This window comes from Phoenix dactylifera, chromosome 6, assembly GCF_051530095.1.
Source record: "Phoenix dactylifera cultivar Ajwa chromosome 6, Ajwa_hap1_PhDact_Kaust_v1.1, whole genome shotgun sequence".
In the NCBI taxonomy this organism is placed as follows: domain Eukaryota; kingdom Viridiplantae; phylum Streptophyta; class Magnoliopsida; order Arecales; family Arecaceae; genus Phoenix; species Phoenix dactylifera.
Window position 1 is genome coordinate 1,304,396 of NC_143195.1, and position 5,176 is coordinate 1,309,571.

The following is a 5,176-nucleotide window of genomic DNA, read 5'->3' on the forward strand; positions in this document are numbered from 1 at the left end:
CTGTTTGACTAAGAAGCGGGCCAAGTTTATCTGGGACGACAAGTGCGAGAAAAGCTTTCAGGAGCTTAAACAAAGGTTAGTATCTGCCCCAATTTGACATTACCGTCCTTAACTGGAGAATTTACCATTTATAGCGATGCTTCCAAGAACGGGCTAGGCTATGTGCTGATGCAAGATGGCAAGGTGGTAGCCTATGCCTCGAGACAGCTGAAACCCTATGAACAGAATTATCCGACTCATGATCTAGAGCTAGCCACAGTGGTGTTCGCCTTGAAACTTTGGAGACATTATTTATATGGCGGACACTGTGACGTGTACACCGACCACAAGAGCCTAAAGTATATATTCACCCAGAAGGAATTGAATATGAGGTAAAGAAGGTGGTTGAAACTCCTGAAGTATTATGACTTGAGTATTAAGTACCATCCAGGAAAGGCCAACGTGGTGGCTGATGCTCTAAGCAGAAAATTAGTAGTGGGCTCCGCCGCATTACTCACCACTCAACCACAGATTCAAAAGGATCTCGACAAACTGCAGGTTAAGGTCGTTACCCGATCTGCAAGAAGTCTGCTGGCCACTTTGAGTATACGACCAACATTGATCGACAGGATAAAAGTCGCCCAGCAGTCTGATGAGCACGCCTGCCAGCTCAAGGACGAGGTGGAGAAAGGGTTGCGACCCGAGCTCCAAATCCACCCAGATGGCACCCTGAGGTTTGGTCACCGATTGTGTGTTCCAGCAGATGCTAACCTGAGAAAGGAAATACTGGAAGAGGCTCACCAATCCCATTTCTCCGTGCACCCTGGCAGTACTAAGATGTACAGGGACCTCCGGGAACATTACTGGTGAAAAGGGATGAAGAGAGAGATAGCTGAGTTTGTGGCCCGATGTTTGACCTGCCAGCTAGTAAAAACAGAGCATCAGAGACCAGCAGGGTTACTAGAACTAATAGAAATCCCAGAATGGAAATGGGAGCATATGACTATGGACTTTGTTACAGGGCTCCCCAAAACAGTAAGGAAGAATGATGCAGTGTGGGCGATTGTTGACCGCCTCACAAAATCGGCTCACTTCCTACCTTTCAAGATTGGTACCCCTTTGGACAAGCTGGCCCAATTATATATCGATGAGATTGTACGCCTGCACAGAGTGCCCGTGAGCATCATTTCTGATCGCGACCTCCGATTCGTATCCAGATTCTGGAGAAGCTTTCAGAAGGCTATGGGCACCGGACTGAGACTCATTACAGCATATCACCCCCAGACCGACAGCTAGTCAGAACGGACAATACAAACTATGGAAGACATGTTGAGGGCATGCACTGTGGATCTAGGTGGAAATTGGGATAGTCATATACCACTGGTGGAGTTTGCTTATAATAATAGTTACCATTCCAGCATTCAGATGGCCCCATACGAAGCTCTCTATGGGAGGAAATGCTGATCTCCCCTACATTGGGATGATGTCGGGGAGCGGAGAATGCTAGGCCCTGAACTGGTCCAGCACACTAGAGACAAAGTACTTCTGATTAAGCAAAGGCTTCAGGCTGCCCAGGACAGACAGAAAAAATGGTCTGACAGAGGAAGGAGGGCCTTGGAATTTTTGGAGGGAAACTTTGTCTTTCTAAAAATTTCTCCATCGAAGGGTATTATCTGATTCGAAAGACACGGCAAGTTAAGTCCTCGCTACATCGGCCCGTTCGAGGTTCTTGCCAGAATAGGCAGGGTTGCCTACAAGTTGGCCCTACCTCCAGAACTATCAGGCGTACACAACGTCTTCCATGTCTCTCTGCTACGGAGGTACGTCCCAGATCCCAGCCATGTGGTGCCACATGAGCCTCTGCAATTAAATAAAGATTTAACCTATGAGGAAGCTCCCCTGCGCATCATAGACAGAAAAGAGCAAATCCTCCAAAGGCGCACCATTCCCTACGTTAAAGTTCAGTGGACCAATCACACTGAAAGGGAAGCTACCTAGGAACTGGAGGAAGAGATGCATCAGTGTTACCCTCAGCTCTTCGAGAACCAAGGTATGTTTAATTTTGAGGACAAAATTTATTTAAGGAGAGAAGGATGTAATGTCCGGGCCCAATACAGACCAGGCCCAGTACTATAGGGCCCAGTTGAAGGGTATTGGGTCAGGGAGGGGTTAGCAGGCCTTGCAGGCCCAGGAAGAGCAGACTGCCATCTCCCCTGAGGGCTGAAAGGATAGGACCACCAGATGGCCAACGGAGAGACCCCCACAGGCATGCACAACAGGAACCCGCCACCTCCTCTCCCCTTCGGCAGCTGAGCTATGAGCTGGCCTGAAGGGGAGGGGCAGCTGGTGGCTCCCGAAACCCTGAGGAAGGAGAGGATGCCACCTCTCCTTTGGGTCAAATCCTAAGCCAAGTATTTATAACCCTAAGACTTGCTAACCTCTGATTTTTTGATATACCCTCCTAAAACCTCTAACCCTCTGGATTCACTGCACCAGAGAGCTAAACCCTGGAGCTGGAGGCAGAAGAGACCCCCGCAACCATAGGAGAGGAAGGAGGGAGCAACGTACCGAGGCGATACTGCACAACTGCAACCAGCTACACCCAGGTAAGGACCACTGTAAGTGGGTCTTAGGCAAGAAAAGGGTGGAGAAACCCCTCTGTGGGGTGTTCTCCTCTCTGTTTCATTAATGAAACAGATGGGAGGAGACCGGCACAGGGAGGAGACCGGTACAGGAGAAAAGAGAGAAAGGCCACGGGCCGGCTTGAAGGCGGCCCAAGCCCAGGCCCAAGGGCCACCCAGGCCGAGCCCAACCTGACTCGGCATGCGGGTGACCGGCCCTGGCCACGGCCGCCCTAGGGCTGAGGGGCAGCCAAGGGCCGCCGGGTCTGGCCGGCCGAGACAGACGCGACCCCTAGACCGCCAGCCTCAGCCGAGCCTCACCCCTCCGCTGGCCGAGAGGTGGTGGCGCGGTATCCACAAAGAAAAAAGAAGGGGGGGGGGGGGGAAGGGGAAAGAGGGAAAACAGAAGAGGAAGAAGAACAATATATATATATGATAATATGAAAAGGGGGTACTTACCTCGGACCACGGTCTTACCTCGCCATGGTCGGAGCCGGTGAGGACTTTGGAGAAGGTCCGGCCTCGATCTCACCTCCCGGTCTTTTCCCTCTTCTCCGGCATCACTTCGGAGAAGGGGAGAATGGGGACCGACCTCCCGCCGCCGCTGCTCCGAGGGAGGAGCCCCGCTTCGGCCGATGGATCGGAGGGCGCTCCATCTCTCCGGCCGTCGGCGAAGCAGGGGGATGAGCCGGAAGACGAAAGAGAACCAGAGGAAGGGGGAGAGCGAGAGGCACGGACGAAGAGGCTGAAGCCTCTGGAAGCCCCCAGAAAGAGCCCCTTAACGGGCTGCCTAGCGGGTCGGATCTAAGTTCGGGTCGGAAACCCGTTAGGCCCAAATGAATTGAATAGGTTCAGGAAAAATCCAATAAAGAAGTAAACCAAGCCAAATTGGAGGAAGAGAGTCTGATTAAGCCCAAATGACAACGGGTCTGAGCCTGAGCAAACCCAATTAAGCCAAATTGGGCTAGACCCGAACCCAATTAAGCTCAAATTAGCTGGGTTCGAACCCTGTTCATATCATATTGGTTCCAGCAGGCCCAATTGGTTCTAAATCAGGCCCAGATCAAGCCCAATCAAGTTGGCAGAGGGCCAAATTGGCTGAAAAAAAGGATGGACCTAACCACAAATCAGACCCAACCCTTTCATTAAAGGCCCAATTAGGCCCTATAGACCCAAATCTGCTCCAATTGAACCCCAAGGGGCTTCAAGAGGGGTGAATTGAACTAGACTAAGATCCTTGGTTGGGATCCAAATAAGCCATGATAAAATGAACTAAAATTATGATAAATAGGGGATAATGTGAGTCTTATAATATGATTTTAGGAATCAAAGACTCGTCATCCGGACTCAAGGAATTGATAACAATTTATTATAAGTAACCTGTTCTAATCTTGTTATGGATCATGCCATGTTTACTAAGCATTTTTTTTAGTATGTATAATTAATGCATGATACGTTATGATAAATAAGTAACTTGCTTGATCTCATAGACTATGGCCATGTATGCACCATGACTATGCTGATATTTTAATCATGTATGCAAGTTAGTATAGCGAAATCTTATCTAGCCAAGAGGCACTATAATGGGCTCGATGCTACTGATCGAATGCAACTAAGCTGGCCTTGCTAGTGGCCGAGAATGACTAAGCTGGCCCCGCCAGTGGCTAACTAATAACTGAGCTGGCCTCGCCAGTGGCCGAGAATGACTTCGCAGTAGCATCCGAGAGAATGGACCGTGGCATGCCAGGGGCACGGTTTCACATGTATACTTTATGAAAATATTTGTCTGACTTAAAATACTGCTCTGTTTACCCCGCATACATATTTTGCCATGATAAATTGTTAGATAATATGCATGTCAGCTTCTCAAACCCCGATAAACATGTTTAATCTTTTAGTTGATCCGATAGGATTACGCAGGATTACTTACTGAGCCGTGTAGCTCATGCCTATTTGTTTCTCATTTTCTTTCAGATCCTCACAAGTGATCGCCATCAGATACATTTTTCTTTTGCAACAGAGCTTCGTTATTTTTGGAGAAGCTTACATACTTATGTATATTTGAATAGTATAGAAGTTCTGTATTTTGTATCAGCCTTAAAGGTTGCACTGCAATATTTTGAATACATGAAAGTTTGAATTCTATTGGCTATCTGTTACCCCTGCATGAGGCTGCGTGCTATTGTGGGCATTAGTCGGCAATAACATGGCCGTGTCACGGATCCGGATCCGGGGCGTGACATAATTAAAATTACTAGCATATATTCGACTCTAATCGAATATAAGGATTTCTAGCTGATAAAAAATATTTGAATATAGATGCAACATTAATTTTGATTTTGATTGTATCCATGGTGATGATTGTAACTGCTACAATAAGTTATACTAATGGTTACAAACCATCACTATAAGATAAGCCAAGACCGTTGCCACAGAGTTGTTTATAGCAATGGTTATCAAAACACGACAATAGCTTTTAAAGGTGCCACTTGTTGCTGTAGTTTACCAAGCGTTGGTATAGATTTTTCAATAATTTTCTATATTTTTTGCCACAATTTTGACCGCTGCTATAGACT